The sequence below is a fragment of the Diprion similis genome, chromosome 8 (genome assembly GCF_021155765.1).
Source record: "Diprion similis isolate iyDipSimi1 chromosome 8, iyDipSimi1.1, whole genome shotgun sequence".
In the NCBI taxonomy this organism is placed as follows: domain Eukaryota; kingdom Metazoa; phylum Arthropoda; class Insecta; order Hymenoptera; family Diprionidae; genus Diprion; species Diprion similis.
The window spans coordinates 21,195,735-21,212,370 of NC_060112.1; the positions used below are offsets into that span (position 1 = coordinate 21,195,735).

Here is a 16,636-nt window from a genome sequence, read left to right on the forward strand (position 1 = left end):
CGCAGAACGTGATGAAAATATGAAAAACGATTCTCAAGAGTTCGGGGGCTTGTTTTCCCCGAGTGCCGAGCGAGCGAATGACGCTGAGAGGAAAGTGGAAAAGCGAGAGAGAAGAGAGAAGAAGAGCGAACTAACTCCCTGCAACAGCAAAGCCGCCTTTCTTCCCCCGAGGGTGGGTGGCTGGGGTGGAAACTAAATTTCAGATCCGTATCTCCGATCGTCATTACGAGGAAAACGCGGCTGTAACGCCGTTAGCGAATTCCCCACGTACCTGCCCTCCGACACGCTGCACTTGCGAATGAAATGCGCATAAATGCGGATGGAACGGGGAGCGAAGCCGAAGCGGAGATTTTCACCGACAAACATTTCGTCCGTTCGTCGTCACTCGTCCCCGTTTTACACCCCCTCAACCCCCTTCGTACATGCGGTGCATTACGCCCGACCAACCGCACGTCCAACCGAGCAACCGCGACCCGGTCAACCAACACCTGGACAAAACGCGAACAGTCTGAAAGCCCGCTACCTCGATTCGGCGTAATTAACGCAGGTATAACTGAATTCCATGCAACCGGTAAAATGAACGACGCGCTCGTATGCGGTGACCTTTTATTTATTTATTTGTTTTTTTTATTTTTTATTTTTTTTTTCTTCCCAATCGTTACGTTCCTCTTTCACCCTGCATGCGTCCCGAAACACCCGTTTAATTAACGGTGAATTGTGCTGTGTATAGTATGGAAATGCGCGTGAAGTTGTAGCGAGCGACGACGATCATCATCATCATCATCATTATTATTATTTTCGTATCACCGATTGCAATTAATTTAACGATAATAATCGCGCCGGTGATCATGATGATGATGATGATGATGATAACGATGGCGGTGGGGCGGTGACAATTGTAAATCGAGTACGAGGGTATAAGCAGATACGATATAAACCAGCAGTTTCTGGATTATGTATTCCGCAAGGTACGAATCATATTATATGTACTGTACAAGTTTCAATTTATTTCCTTTCAGCGTGTATAAACGGCACCGCCGCAATCACTGCCGGAACCAATTTTGGTCTTGAAGGGTATCAATCGTACACAAATTTTTATTTTACACAAAATGTGTTTATTTACTTGACAAATGTAATGGGAATATGCTAGGCGAAGATTTCCTCGCGAAACTTCATTTATCAGAAAACATCATCCTCCAACACCCGAACTAGTGAGCTTCGGAAGTGAAATGCGAGAATCTTGTTCCGCGAATCAAAAGTTATACCAGTTGAACTGGCTTTGCGATTATTTCCTCAAACTGCAGACTGCGATAACTGAAGGTGTAAGTGATTAATCATGTGGCGAATCGTTGGTAGCTGCGCACACGTTAATCACCGTTGAATTTTAATTTCCGTTTCTTTTTTACAGCGTACCCCAGCGTATTTATACGCGTAGAGTGTTTTCGGTCGGCGAATACAGAACGGTAGTACCTAAGCGGCGGCATCGCATCAGCCGCAGTGCTGTGCGGGTTTTTGTAACGCAAAACGGTACACATCGACACGAGCCAGAAGGGCGAGAGTTCGCCCGCTTGGTTATAACGGTTGTTTGCGGTTGTTATCGCGCGATTACTTTGCATTTCTGGCGGCGAAACGGACGGGTCGGGGGTTGGATAAAACAGCGCGGAAACGAGAGGAAAAGGAAGAAAGAAAGAGAGAGGGAAAGGAGGGGGTGAAAAAATCGCGTCATCGCCGGAATACGCGTTCAAGGGTAAACAGTGGCGGATGCAAAAGAAGAAGGAAAAGGGAAAAAGGGAAATAATAATCCCGATGAAAACCCCCCAGGCAGGCAAAGAATATCATCCGGCACTTAAGGCTGCGCAATCCAGGCCGCACGCGGCCGCGGGAGAATCTAGAAGGCAAACGTCGCGGTGATAAAGCCGTGTGTAAAAGTACGTAATACAAGAGCTTGCGATGTATGTGCGGACATATATAACCCTATAACTCTCGGGGCTTACGTTTCGCTAATTGAAAAGTTACGTGCGATTATCCCGCAGCGCTGGGAGGGAAATTTCGAGTTACGACCCCTCGTCATGGTTTGTTCTGTGTAGGTACGACACGCAGATAGTAGAGCTTCCGTCCCATAATCGCGCCGAGCTTGCGGCTCGGATAAACGCACAGATCTTCTGCAGAGAATAAGTACACGTGTAACGTTCCTGTTATTCCTACCGGATTCCCGGCTCCCGGTGAAGCCGCGTTTGCTCAAAGTTTTCCACGAAACGCGGCTAATTGGCCTCGTTCCATTTTCGGGAACGGAAGAAACAGGGGAAAGATTCTCGCAAAGTCGTGGCCGCAACCGCAGAGGCAAATAATCAATAGCAATCTCACTCTCTGGAACCCCCGCATAATCCTTCCAGCATGATTCGAAAGTACCTGCAGCTCCCGCCTCATAGGGACACCACTTCCGCTTAAATACTCCTGAAATCCTTGCTGTTGCAGCGACATTCTCGACTCGTTTGCGGAACCGGAAATATCGTAATGCTGCAGGTCTGTGATAAGGCAAGAAGAATTCTCGAACAAAATGTCACATCACTGCGATTTTACGAAGCAAGAGCCGTGTCGGAGGGCTGTAAGGCGGTCAGTCTCGAACGAGGTTTACAAGATTCCAGTGATTTCCCAACTCCTCAAGGACTTCGTGAGATAACGATATTGCGAAAGGTTTCGGGGTTGTTTTAACCTCCGATGTGAAAGTTGCTGCACCGTTTTAAAGAATCAGATCACCTAGTCGCAGAACCTTCTTCTTTCTCCGTCTTCCGCTAGATGAGAATGCGTGCAGAATCTTTTGAAAAGCCGGAAATTGAGCGCAGCATTCCTCATTATACAAGCGTCGCATGCTGGCACTGACCCAGCCATTAGCGCAAAAGCATTAAATATTTAACTGACTCTCGTAGACAATATATTTACCCTTCAGGAGTAAGGATTGTTGCCATTATTTCAGAGGCAGGGAGTGTCTCCTGAATCCAGGGGTGGGACGGGCTGGTCCCAAAAGGTGCGACCCTCGGATCCCGAATCTGGATCCCAGATTTCGCCCCCTAACGCCTCCACGTTTCAACGAACCGATGCTAAATTAACTTCTCGGCATTGTGCCGCCTCAGCTGACTCCACGATCTGTGACTGTGGTTGAACTCGCTTTCAAACAATGTCACGTGAATTATTCTGAAGTCGCTGTGTTCGAGTTGGTGAGAATTTTTCTTTCTGATTCGCGCCTGTTTTTGCGCTTCACGTGCTTGTCGCTGAAGATCAGAAGCTTTCAAGTTCTCCGGGGCTGAATCTCGAGCCGCCTGGTCTTGTGCTCAAACTTTAACCACGAATCTTGATCTTCATGGCAAGTATCAGTTTTGTGTAGAGGTTAATTACGGCTTGAAATTAACAAAGATGGAAAAAGGACTCCGGCTTCTCCATGTTCGTCAATTTGTCAAGGACGAAGAAATTCCCAGTAAATTTTCACTTCGTCCTGCGGTAGGATGTGTGTTTTGAGAGCCCCCCCTTTCCCCCCCACCTTTTCAATCTCCTCCGAGAGCGTTCTTTATGACGAAAAAGATCACGGGGCCAATATTTTCTTACGACTCGTTCGGAATTCCCGCCGTTAAATGGCTTTCGCACCGCGCGGCCACGCCGAGTCACGCGAGCGGAGATGCATTGTGGTCTCAAAGAAGAGAGACTGCTGCGGTGTGTAATAAACGGAGAGGGAGAGAAAAAAAAAGAGAGAGAGAGAGAGAGAGAACACCGTTATCGAGGATCGACCGACGGAACGGAGCGCAGAAAAGGTCCTCTTCGTCCCGTTTCTCACATCCCCTCAATTTTTCAGCCGATCAATGCATTGCCCGCCTCCTCCTCCTCTTCCTCCTCCTTCGTCGGTATAAGAACCTGAATTTTTATTCGCTACATTCTACAACTTTCCGCAAACCCGTCTTGCCACCCGTTCCTGCTTCTTTCCCCCGACGAAATGAAAAAAATCGGAGAAAAATTTTTTTCTCTTAGTCACGCGTAAGCAGCTATTTCACCCTCGGTATATTCATGCCAAATCGCACATGTTCCAGACCCAAAAATTTTCCGGTAAATCTCAGAATGGACTGCTTTCAAACGAATAGGGAAGGAATCGAATCTTGTCTGGTTTATTTGTCTATCTCTGTGAGTTCCGAAATTGCGGGGAACAAAATTGGAGGTCAAGTGAGTGTGCGGGCCGATAAAAAAGAATCCTATTCATTGCTGACGTAGGTGCAGATTCTGAAATTAAAGAGCTGTTTTTTAACCCAAAATTCATCGTGAATCATATAACGGAGACTTTTAATGTTTTAGAATGTCGCGGTTTTACGAAAAATTTTCACCACATTTTTACAGACGTTTCAGAATTCGAGTAGTCACGATTTCTATACACGGAGATAAGTTGTGATGATCAATCGATCGAAAACTATTCCGAATGAACTAAATCTCCGGATGTATATTTGTATCCGAGTTCCTTAGCTGATTTCGAGATGAAGGAAGTCTTCCGAGTACCGATAACAACAGGATCAGCAAATCCCACATTCTCCCGATTAGTTTACGAATAAGTTAGTGAAGTCCGGAGAATTCCTCCGAGTGGTGCTTCCCTTTGTATTCGAAGTTGCGAACAAGTCCGAACGAAATGATTGAGAGCTAAAAAAGACGCGCGATACTCGTTTCGAGGAAAGTTCATCGGGCTCTTATTACACGGTAGCTGTGAAAGGTTGTCAGAGTATCGGGATCGTTAAGTGAGCGAGTGCACACCTTAGGTACCTACCGCCGGAACGAAGAGAACCGATACTTAGAAGGTATAGGTAGAAGGTTGGAAATGAAGCTTCGCCGTGCGGCCGTCGTAAACAATGGTTACTTGATAAAACACGTCATATTATAAAGATATATTCTCCCTGGATGCCGCGAGCTCCGCCTGCACGTGTGTACCTGAGTAAATCTCGATGCGGCTATGAGAGGACGGTCGGGATTATTTTCACCTTTTATACCTTCAGGGTGTCTAGTTATTTGTAAAAACGTAATTCTCTAAGAATTACAGGTTTTGTAGAAAAGAATCATTATTTATTCGGTTTGTTCTCGTGTAAGTGATAAATGAAAAATACAACATTCATACGAACAAGAATATTTTGTATTTGACTAGAACACAGCTCGTTGTGAGGTGAATTTTTAAGAAATCAGGGCTTGGTTCATGACCATTGCCTGAAAGTTGGAAGAAAAATGGCTAAATTTTTATAAACCTAGGATGAAAATTAGTATATTCCAGATAAGGCATGAAATTCCCTGAAATTTCCAGGTTTCTTTCAGGGGATATCGAATTCCATGAGAATTTCCTGATTCCATAATTTCCTCTTTCCACCTGCATCCTGGAGTCGGTATTAATGATATAATATTTCTTTGATTCGCGGTGAATTACAGGGACAATTCCGAATATGCTAAGTCGCTCAGCATCCGCAAGCTCGATTTTCCGGGTTCCAGACTGCAATTCGCATCCCTGGAATGCGTTTGCCCCGTTTGTGGCTGCAGGTCGGGGATAAATTACGTTCTCACTTTATCATCTCCCCGACTCCTGCAGGAGCAACGCGCCTCGCTTTGGTTGCTCAAACGAGAAATACACTCCCAGTCAGTCGGTCCTATCCGACTTCCGCAAAACTAGCTGATTGAGTTTCTTTCCGACTCCTGCGATGCACTTCGGCGGCATGCCGGGACGGCAGCTTTCGCTTCTCGTACCGCGATTATATATATATACAGAAATATATATAGATATATACATACATATACATATATACATATACATCTTTTTCCCTGTTTATATTTTTTCTCCAGCAGGGATTTGTTTATTTACCTATTTATTCCTTTCCGTTCTCGCTTCGTGATGAGATAAATTACCGGACGGAAGAAAAAGCGGGAGGATGGAGAAGGAGAAAATAACTCCCCTCGTAAAATATCCCAGCACCCACTCGACCCCGAGTCATTGTGTCGTTTTCTCGACTGCTGATTCACATTCCCTCGATCGACTAAATTTGTTCATTTATTTATCTCTTTTTTTTTCGCTCTTGATCCTGTTTGCAAACGGTTTCATTATTCTGACGAGCTCGGATTTTTTTCAATGACATATTTTCGCAACGTCCTCTGTCGAATCTTGGTCTTTTACGCGATCATATTCAAAAGCTTGATCCACTTGGCCTGCACGCAATCGATGGAACTGCGTTACCAAAAATCCGTTTTATAAAAAACCATTTTTATGTTTCTACGTGCTTTTTTTGCACAGTTTTTTGCCATCGCACGAGTGAGTCTTTTAAAGCTTCAGCATTTTTTGAGAATATCACAGAATAGGCAAAACAATGCAAATTATACTCAACGTATATACGTATACATAGTTTGGCGATATAGATTCCAGTGGTTTCAAGATGGGTTCGAAATTTATCATCACGACTGAGAAATTTCTCGTTGGAAATAACTTCGAAGGGTTATTAATTTCGATCGTTGAAAATTACCTAGAGAGCCCAACCCTCGACTATATCGAGTTCTCCTGCTGCGGGCAAGTGCGATTCGTATGTCTGTCTGTATGGCGAGCAGTCAGGTAGATACTAAGTAAGCAGAATCAAAGAAACCAAACACTCGACGCGCGGACGGCAAAACACTTATCTCTAACGCCGTGGCTGTCAGTCGCTGGGTCAATTTATAGCTGTATCACTTTCCCTTCCTCCCCTGCGAGTATATAATTGTTTCGAGAAGAATTACGCGGACTGGAATCGTCGCGACGAGCAATCGCAAGCGAAAGATATTGCCCGGATGGAATTTTTAGGTCAAATTTCGGTGGCACTTTTACCGATTTTATTTGCTTCAGGATTTTTCGTACGGTTCTCCGGTTACCAAAAAAGCACTTCTTAATTTTTAAGATTATTTTCTACAACTGTTAATTTTGTAGGATTATCCAAACTTGTATCTAAGAATTTGCATTTTTTTTTTAAATCTCAAAAAATTTTCAATTATCTTAATTTTCATCCCGATCATTGTGACAGTGCAGTACAACAGAAAAAAAAATTATTTTTGATGATTGGGATGAAAAATAAGATTTTCAAGAATTTTTTAATACTTTTAAAAAATGCTAATTTTCATACAGGTTCGAATAGTCCTAAATAATTAACGGTTGTACCAAAGAATGTGAAAAAATTAAGAAGTGCTTTTTTGTGACCGGGGAACCGTAGGAAAAATCCTAAGGTACATGAAAAATGGTGAGGAAAAATCACGGGTCGACTTAACATAGAATTCCCCATATATATTATCTTTTACCGCAAATCGTCGGGAAGCAAGCCAGTGAAAGTCGTACGATGTACTAAAGCAAGCGTTTATAGTTTTAGTGAGAAATAAGGTACGAAAAGTATTAGAAAATTATCTTTAATGATTGCAGTTAGGGTTTTGAGCGTTAAGTGGCTCGAAAGTACAAGGCCATTGTGAATTTAAGTAAGGTTCCACCGGCACTTTCCCCCTTTCATTACCCGCGTCTCAAACTCCAGCAGCTCTCCTAAAATTGCAACTAACTCACGGATCGGAGGGAGGGAAAACTTTACGGACGATAACCGCAGTGCGCATCGTTCTTTTTTCCTCTGACCGGAAATTCCGTCTTTAGCACTGGTTGAACGGATCGAGTTTCGGAATTTATTCAAAGCGAGAACCGAACACCCCAACAGAGAATAACTAACTACCTTCGCAAGGTAAGGATTCTTCTGAATAAAAACACGAATGGGAATTTCTCACCTTGAAAATTTGTCGAGACGATATTCTGTCGCGCAATTATACTTGTTAAGGGTGGCCGAGAGGCGGAGAGCCACGTTTACAACGCAACTTTGAAAAGGGGGATGAATTCGGTATATAATCAGTACAATCAGTCGTTCACCTTGATTTCATTCTAGTACAACTCGATTCCCTCAATCAGGTGTAAATTCACTGTGACGATGCTGCTTCTCGCCTTTCTCCTTTGTTTTGCCAATTCGAGAAGTGGGAGAGATGTCGGATGAAGAAATTAATACCCGAAGTGATCCAAACTCTCAAGAAAATGTCCCAGAATGATTTAACCATTTTTTAATGTATTACTATATAAGTATAAAAAAACCTAAAAATTACAAATGAAACATTGATACGACAATTTAAATTTTAAAATCACAAAAATTTGTGTGATATTCACAAAGACAAAAATGTAACAAATGACACAAATATAAAGTTGATTTGCTGGGACGTAATGTTTAGTTAAATTTTTCCAACGGTGTGCGTATAATTACACGTACAAGGCACCACGTGAAGAAGGTTAAGATTAGCCTTTATACAAGGACAAAGAAGCGACTGGTGAGCGAGCATGCCAGAGTAAACAGGGGCTAATCTTATCGCGAAGCAAGCAGAGACTGATGAAAAATATTTGTAGTAATATCTGCGGCAAGTTTTGGAGAAGGAGTTGACGATGATTCTCTCGTTGATCGTGTAAGACCCGAGTTTCTACTCCCGATCTGCCGGTGGAGCGTACCTTTGATGGTATCGATCATTTTGAGGATCAATTTCATCAACGTTGCGATATTTTCCCGGTCTGTTCACGGTGGCTGCCACTGGTTACTCTGTGTGAAGTAAGTGCAGATAATCTCTTCAAGAAGAAGAAATAGAAGAAGAAGAAGAAGAAGATCCTCTTACGCGATCATGTGTCCCACGTTTCACGGCATTGTGTCGACTCTCTTTGCGAGAAGCGAACCGTCGGCAATAGGGAGAAATAAAAAAATAAAGAAGAAAAGAAATAGAATAAAGAAACGAACAACGACGACCTGCAGCTCGGGTGGAACGTGGAACGCTAGCTGCAAACTTGACGTTTACTAACTCGTCCCAACTTTTCATATTACGTGCACGAAGCAATCGAGCGACGAACGAACCTCGGGAAAAAAGGGAAATTTAACGTTGCCAAACGAGAGTTATTTGTCTGTATGCGGCAGCAAACTTCTAAAAACTCGCGAAGCCTTGGAAACACACTTTGCACCTTGGGCGAATCGCGTATTGTCGATTCTCCGCACTAGTAGGTAAAGCGTGCAGCATTGTCTAGAGTTCGTATAACAGAAGAACTGCAACTGCACCTTAATCTTCCAGATCGTAATAATGACTGTCAAGATCGAAGGAAGGAATGTACCGAAGCGCAAAACCTTCTACGTAACATTGCATCACGGCACAGTACGTTTGATCAGCTAATAGCAGAATTCTCTGAGAGGAAGAAAAGGTCGGCGGGTAAAAACGAGAAGAAGAAGAAAAAATATACGCGAAATATAACGAAAGCGGAGTAAAACGAGACCGAGCTTGCTGAAGGGAGGCCGTCCACTTCGCAGAGAGAAAATGATATATGAGGGTGGTGGTGAAAGGTGAAAGGCGAAGGGCTACACGACTACGCGACTTTGCTTGTGCACCATTTCACACGACATGAATTTCTGTGCGTACGAGATATTTTCAACGGAAATCGTGGTGCTTTCCGCAACGAATTTCGCTTGAGGAGGTCCGACCTGACGAATTGAAAGACACCATGGAATCCATCAGCAAATAAAATTAATTCCAACGACTAATTTCGCAGAGAGAAACGTCGAAGGAGGAGGAGGAGGAGGAAAGTTATAGAGGGAGAGAGTAATGGAGGGGTCAGTCGGGGTTCTTTGCCGAGGTCCAAAGGGTCACCACCGACGGACTCTCCGCCTTCGCCTCGAAGCTCCTGCACGCTTCTATAGATGAGGACTTTTCTATGGCCTCAACGTCCATCCACTCAGCTCAGTCACCGCTGGTCCTCCTTTCACGTATTACACACTCTGGTCACCCGTCGCCCGCCGCCCCTGCACCACCAGCAGCAGCAGCAGCAGCAGAAGCCAGCCACCCCTTCAACTTTACTTGAAACTTTTTCATTTCAAGTCTTCGTGCCATTTATACCTACCGGCTCTCCCGAGAGCAAGGTCCCTACTTTTCATCCTCTGTTAAACCCCTTTGCCATCTGACCCGCGCTGCACAAAACCGTTTCAGCTAATGTCGCTTTCCCGAGTCACAAACTTTGTCGCCTTATTCGGCGGACTTCGGCAGTATAAGGAGTCGCTATCTTCCCTTGACTGTGTGTCACTCTGTTTGACCCCCTCCCCCCCACCCTCACCGCCGGGTATACTTACTCGTGATAAGGAAAGAAAGATGTATCGACTCGAATCACGAAACTGGTATAGAAGAAATTTGTCTCTCTCTGACCTTCTTCAATTTTTAATCACCGTGAAACGCGTGGTATATAATTTCACTCACCGGAAGACTCGAACCTCTCTCATATACTTGGCTTCACCCAAAACGGAGGCGAAAGAAGTACCGCGCTGAAAAGTTTGATCCTGTTTTTGCTTTTCACATTTTCTAAGTCTCGTCGTATGTATAATATGTACCTCATATACTCCGTCGATTTTCCGTAACTTTAGAAAACTTTTCTTCTTTTCAACGTCTTTTGTCGTTTTTTTTTTTTGCTTTTTTTTTCCTTTAAACTTTTTCTCTTTATTTATCGAAATCGACGCCTTATACAAACGAGGGGTAAATTCTCTATAATGTAGAAAATACACGTTATTTATCTTTCCGATAAGTGGGAAAAAATCTGGACGTATTCTCTCGGTTGTGCAATGCGATTATCCACTGTAGGTAATCCAATAGATACAGGATATAATGTAATTGATCCGGGCTATCCTGGTAGTACTATAAAGCCATATTTATCCGATGATCCGTTACGACTCGATTACAGTGAGATCCCTGGTATTTTCTCAGCGAACGGAGAAGGAGGAAAAGGGGGGAGGAAAGGAGTAGTTAACGGCGTATAGAGCGCGCCGAGACAACTTCAAGATCTAACGAAGTGATACAACCCCTGCAGCGAGATGCGGACAAGCTCCGGGGAAAAAGTCGCCAAGAGTATTGGCACTAACTTGAATTTATCGATGGCGGTGAGGCGGGTCTGTTTAGCTCGTTGTCAGCTTAACTCGGTGAAATTTGGCCGCCAGTGATTTTCAACTAGACGGATTCCAAATCGATTTTCGAAATTTAAACAACTCGATAACCGTAAGCAATGCTCAGTGTAACAGTTTCCAGAAAATTTACGCTCGTATAATCGTGTTTACCGGATTCCACGCTGTACAAAATGGTGAATCAAGTTAGCGGTCCGTTTCAGGATTCAAGATGAAGGGGATTAAGATTGAATATAATTTATGTATATACATTATATACTACGTACACGTATCCATGTACAATCAAATCACGCAACCACTATCAGCAGCAGAAGAGCATCTGTAATACTCATGGGCACGAAATTATATGAACGTCGTATCACGTGAGGTGTGCAAAATTTATTCAGTATAACCGTCTGGCGGGAAATTGCGGCTATGTGGTGGGAAAAATTTAGAGTGAAGTAAATTAACACTGCGCAAGAAGAGAAGAGAATAAAAAGGAAGAAAATACCGAAAAAAAGGGAAAAGATTTCTCAGCCATAATATATCTGCGTAAAACTCCGCGGCAGGGCGGCTGGGATTTGAAATAGTCTTTACGTACTGCGAGGGGCGGATAAGAAGGGGTCGAAAGAGGAGATCAGCGGGGGTTGCCGTCATTAGCGCGAGTCGCGACCGACTTATAACTGCATCCCTTAAACAACTTTTGCTCTGTGGAGAAGCCCCCGCGCACTTAGCGCTGTGTATTTTGATCTGGGACGAAGAAAAAAAGAGAAGGATGGAAAGAGAGAGAGAGGAAGGGGGGTGAGAGAAGAGGGAGGGAAAGAGAGCCCGATATTTTGCGCCCTACTCCTCCGTAGAAGAATAACGTCGAAGAGGGCGGCATCCGCGGTGGCAATCCGCGTTTGAATGTGCGAAGTGCAGATGTGTGGGTTCATCGAGAAATATGGCGTATCTGTATCGCGGTCTGCAGTACGTGGGCGCAATGAAAACCACTCGAGACCCCTCGACTACGCATCGGTACATTTAATACCACCCACTAGTCGGCGCGAGAGGAAGAAGTCGAGGGGACGGGGGAAAAAGGATAAAGGAAGGGGATGGACTAGGAGGGTGGATGTGAAAAGTGAAATTCCCGACTTGCGAGTACGTCGCAACGACGATTTACAACGTCGAGATCGCGTCGTGGAAATTCGCTAATAGTGCGATACTGACACGATTGAAATTTCTAAGTCTGCATATTTCCTATAACAGTTTTTTCTTTTTTTTTTTTTTTTTGAAGGATGTAATCGACGCGTAGAATCAAACGGAATTGTTTCATTATACTTTGGGATGGATGTTAGTTCTATACGAATAAGAAATCTCGTCGTAATCACAGAAAAGCACAAGCAGGTGTGTGGAAGAATTTGGAACTCTACGTTAAGGGTAGAAGTCTTTTTTAAAATATACAAGCGCGCCGAAGAGGAAGAAAGGAAAAATCCATGATGTCTGTAGCAAAGTTTCACACGCTTGCCAACTGGCTGAGCCTTACCATGCGGCAGCATCAGCAGCAGAGGGTTGCTGGCTACCCCAGCCTGTAGAAACCACCCTTGCGTAACCATAGCGAGGCGACGTACTTGCGGTTGAAAGACCAACGCCACCGCCCCCGTCTATATTTTTGTGTTTTTTTCGCAAAGGGTTGCATTCTCGCGAGTAAAGAAAAAATCGGCGCAGGTTGAAAGCTGTAATTTTTGTATTCAAGGATCTCCCTCTGCCCTTCTTTGCCGACGAAGGGTTCGTCTAGCTTTTGATTTTTAGGGGCAAATTTATATGTCCGATTCTTGTAGAGTCAGTCAAGTGCTAATCTATTATTCATGAGGCTGAAGTCAGTAACGTTACCGTAAACGATGCATGCTTGAGAAAAATTGTTACTCTGCACCTTTGGGAATGTCTTAAATTTAGTAAATCATGACAAACAAAATATGCTGATATTTTGCAAAACCAACTCCTCCGAAGTCAGTATAAAATTATATGCAATAATGATTTTTCCATAGTCTTCTTCCCAACTTCGTCATCATTATTATTCAGAGACTTGAACTTGATTCGATTTAGCCATCTGCCTACGATATTTTTCAAAACCATTTCCTAATGCAATAAACATGAGTCGTAAGATTGCTCGTGATTCTTGATTTCTAACTATGAAAAATCTTTTCGACGCGCTTCGTTGTAATATGAATACGACCAGTTATCGTCAACACAAGATGCAGCAACTTTGCGTTGCGTCGCATCGTTATACGATTCGAGAAATTTCAGATAAATACAATCACGCGAGGAAACTGACTCTAGGATAGAAGGAAATAACGAGGCACGTTTATGCAAACGAGGATATAACAGTCGGTTACTCCAACGGTTAGCAGAAGAAAAACATACAAGTATTCACTCGCTTGTGGACCGATTTACCTGAAGAAAAGATATAAGCGCGATCTGGTTTTTCTTATTTCCCTTTTACAATTGCTCATTAATATTATACGTGTGTCTCGTGTCTGTGCATGCGCAACAGTTGAAGGACGAAAACCACCCCTGCATTATTTACTCACGCAATATGCGCGCCCCGTACCGTCAATGATTATAAATCGCCATTACAATAACGCCTGCGTGGGTATGCATTTAAGCGTAATATACGCGCTTAACGTTCGCAACAGCAGCAATAGCAACAGCAACAGCAACAGCAGTGCAGTGCGGATGATATAAATACCTGAATCCCCTTAATTAGCGGTAGCTACGACGAGTTGCCATTGCCAATCGCACAAAACCACGTACTTCCACGCAGTCTACTATTCCCCTCCCCTGCCCTTCCCTCTGCCCCTCTCTCACGCCACCTCTTTTCCCCTCCCCAGCTTGTCTCTCGTCTCTCATAACTCAAGACTCTCTAACTTTAATTGAATTTAAATTGAATTTAAAATATTAATATTTCTCTATATTACAGTTATTACGTCTACCTACCGCTGTCAAGACTACCGCCACCGCTTCTGTCTGTCCGTTTTTTTGAGCCGTAGCAGCAGCAGCAGAAGCAGCAGAAGCAGCAGAAACTTCACATCCTCGTTGAATTAGTTAATTAATTAATTAATTAATTAAACTTAATTAAGTGTATATCTAAACACCTGTTCCGTATATAATGCCCGTCACACGCTGAATGTTGAGCTACGCTTTTAGATGAGGTATACAGATAACATCGGGTACTATTCATGGTTGGCAGGGACGTAACGGATGGGATCTCGAATCAGTGCTAACGAGATTGCGAGTAAGATTCGCGCGATCTCTGCGTCAGAAATATGACCGTGTAACGTTGGTAAGATTGTAAAATTTTTTTTCTCTTTTACCAGCCAGGATCAGAGCCAGCCTTTCCGGCTGAAATTGCCACCCGCAGGCTTAAGACCGAGGGAAAAAAGGACTGACAAGTGAAAATGGTAGGCAGGGGGTTAGACGGCCGGAGCATGAGAGACGGGGAAAAGACAGGAGGAAAAAATAAAAATGGAAGTAAGAAATGTGAAAAAGAAATGAAATAAAACTAAAATAATATATAGAACGTCGCGATGGCGTTGGGATTAAACCGAGGAGCGAGGGGCGAGCGTAGCTTTAAAAAGATAATTTGGTTCTAGGTAGTCGTTGGTAGACCAGTAGGTACCAGAAGCATATAGAAGCGGTTGTAGCAGAGCAACGGTAATAACTCCGACGGTGTATATTACGTTTAAATTCATGGCTAAGCAAACAGCTGGTTGAGTTTGCGGAAGTTCGCAAGTCCGGACTGACGGGCAACGAGGCGGAGCAGTTATAGTGGCGGGCCCTCTGAGTTGACCCCTCAAGGCACTTTCAGTATTTGCTTTGACTCAAAGTTCCCGCTAAGTTAGTTACTATTACCAGTTACCGTTTGATCCAGATTTGCAGATGTATCCAACCGCCCGTCTGTCTTACGACTGGCGCTTCTGCTGCTGCTGTTGCTGTTGCTGTTGCTGGTGCTGTTGCTGCTTACGCACGACCGTATTTTCGGGTCCTGTGGTTCGGGGGTCGACCGCGGTTTCGGATAACTTCGATAACGTTACGGATTCTCTAAACGGAATTTCCCATACTCTGATGTGTTTCTGCCACTCGCTCGCTCTCCCAACTTTATCTTGAGCAAGTTCAAACCCGAAACCGTAATTCAGGTGCCTCGGTAGGTACTTATCAATTACCTTTACTCATAATCACGTTATAACCTTCCTGATTTCTCAGTTGTCATTGAAACCAGAGATCCGTGGCAGAAATACGTTTGAAGTATCGGTTGGGTTCGAGGATAATTTTCCAAACATCGGCGAGTGCTTCCTCAATTTATTATCCCTTTCCCTCCACAGATAGAAATTTCCGGCAACGATGTTGTACGGAGTTGGACGTGCGGAAAGGACGCTAAGCGGCTTGTTTATTCAAAAAGGATTAAAACGATGCATCGCTGCAAAACCGCGTTCTTCAACTAGATACATGAAGAGAGTAATTACGCTCAAAAGCGGAATATTAATGTCACAGAGATAGTTTCCTGCGGTCACAGCCAGACCATAAAGAGTGTATGGTTTGGGTATTAGTGATGTAACGAATGTAAATTTTCAAGTATTCACGAATGCGAATGCGAATATGCATTTCGAAATCTGGTACCACTTCTCTATATATGGCTTAACGACAAATTGATAACAGAAACAAATTAATTTTGAGATTAGAGTGTGATTCAAACATGAAGACAAACTTTTATTGTAACAGTCCATCATCAAACTAATATTTTTTGTCTGATTTAATATTATTTTCACAATTTTTATAAGCAGAATACAAAGTATCTGTGAAAATATTCGTGTAATTTTTGCGACTGCGAATGCAAATATTCGTTACATTACTAGTGCGTTCTGGTGCTCGGCGTGGAATGGATTGATTATCCCGTAACCATTTCGTTACAAGCACATATTCGGACCCTTCACCGGTGGTCGACGGTCCTCCGACAGCGGTGAAATAGTTGGTAAAATTTGTAACACGAATGGAACGGCGCACCGCATCGTTGGTTCCCGCACAGTTGCTCAAGTAATAAACTTTTGACGAGGCTAAAGCTTGCCGGGCGAGAACCGTAATGAAAATTGACACTAACGGGTATTGTTTCTGGTTCGATTTCCAACGATCCAAACGAGCATTTCCCGCAATATAAACCCCCGGCTTCGAAACTTTTACGCGTTGGTACCCGCAAGACCACATTATAGTGCAGCACCGCGCCATTCCTTTCTTATATTGCACCCTAAATCGTATAAAAAGAAATTCGGACTTGGTCCAGCTACTCCGTTGATTATTAGCCGTGATTCTGATCGTGATATGTGACCATCGAAGCCTACCAACGCAGGTGAGGGATTGTTCAACGCGACACTGCAAAACGGATAACCGAATTACTATCCCCGAATAGTATTCATAGGATTTACATGTTATTCGAACATTCCAGCAGTGTTGGAAACCTGCAATTCTAACGAATATTGGGGCGTCCAGGTTTAATCCCCTACAGGGTGATGAAAACCAATATTACGATGCAGCCACAATTTGCAAACGTTAATACTGAATAATTGATAGGACGGTTCGTCGAACCGTCTCTATAACCAACAATCACGGGT

General features: G+C 43.6%; 1 protein-coding gene across 3 annotated transcripts in view; it reads right to left on the reverse strand.

Annotated features, from left to right (window-relative positions):
* LOC124409782 (polypyrimidine tract-binding protein 1) overlaps positions 1–16,636 on the reverse strand; it is a 338,073-nt gene that overhangs the window by 38,184 nt on the left and 283,253 nt on the right. The gene's annotated exons all lie outside the window — the stretch shown is intronic.